The following is a 1004-nucleotide window of genomic DNA, read 5'->3' as shown; positions in this document are numbered from 1 at the left end:
GAACAAGAGGAACAAAGGACAAACATAAATCTCCAAACACAGCTACGTGACTGGTGCGCGACCGAAAAAATCCGCTTGGTCCGGGTATCGTACCCGGGACCTCTCCATTACAGGTGGAGCGCTCTACCAACTGAGCTAACCAGGGGTTAGACGTTGGAAGAGCAAACGGGTTTTAGATCAGCTGTCACCAGTCTAACACCAACAAAGGAGAGGTCCCGGGTTCGATACCCAGACCAGGCGGATTTTCTCGGTCGCGCACCAGTCACGTAGCTGTGTTTGGAGATTTATGTTTGTCCTTTGTCCCTCTTGTTCCCCTTCTCCAGGGATTATTTGCATCATTATTGTCCAGCTCGCTTGCACCTTCGCATTTAATTGCATTAAATCATAACCTTAAATTGCAAGCTTCACCTTTGTTGGTGTTAGACTGGTGGCAGCTGATAAAACCCGTTTGCTCTTCCAACGTCTAACCCCTGGTTAGCTCAGTTGGTAGAGCGCTCCACCTGAAATGGAGAGGTCCCGGGTTCGATACCCGGACCAGGCGGATTTTTTCGGTCGCGCACCAGTCACGTAGTTGTGTTTGGAGATTTAAGTTTGTCCTTTGTCCCTCTTGTTCCCCTTCTCCAGGGATTATTTGCATCATCAATAGCGTGTTCTGGTTTTGGTCACCGTTCGAGGCGTATCCATCGAAACCGGAAGTCCCCGGTTTCACCTCTGGTGCCGGCATGTTGCGTCCAGAAGCTTCCTACCTCAATGGTGCCGTCGATCTCCGTGCATCCGTTGCAATGTGAAACGTATGTATGACGAAAGTTCCAGAAACGCAATCGTCGCGCAAGTAAACAAAATATTTTTGTCGCCTTTGAACTGGGTGGTAGCTAGCGCCACCTAGTTTAGCTAAGTGCAATTAGTCTGCCTGAGATAGCCAGTGATGTAACCGTTTTACATTTCCCGATATTTGCAGGGTGCCATGGGATCAGTTAGGTAGGCTGGTTGATTTACGTCTTTTG

General features: G+C 49.0%; 1 non-coding gene across 1 annotated transcript; it reads left to right on the top strand.

The window, feature by feature from the left end:
- The first annotated feature begins 468 nt into the window (after window positions 1-468).
- Window positions 469-541, top strand: Trnas-uga. Its single transcript has one exon. It is a non-coding gene; the product is annotated as a tRNA-Ser (tRNA).
- Window positions 542-1004: the final 463 nt, after the last annotated feature.

The sequence above is a fragment of the Ixodes scapularis genome, unplaced genomic scaffold (genome assembly GCF_016920785.2).
Source record: "Ixodes scapularis isolate PalLabHiFi unplaced genomic scaffold, ASM1692078v2 PGA_scaffold3__209_contigs__length_174095766, whole genome shotgun sequence".
NCBI lineage: Eukaryota > Metazoa > Arthropoda > Arachnida > Ixodida > Ixodidae > Ixodes > Ixodes scapularis.
This window is presented reverse-complemented; position numbering and strand designations above follow the sequence as displayed.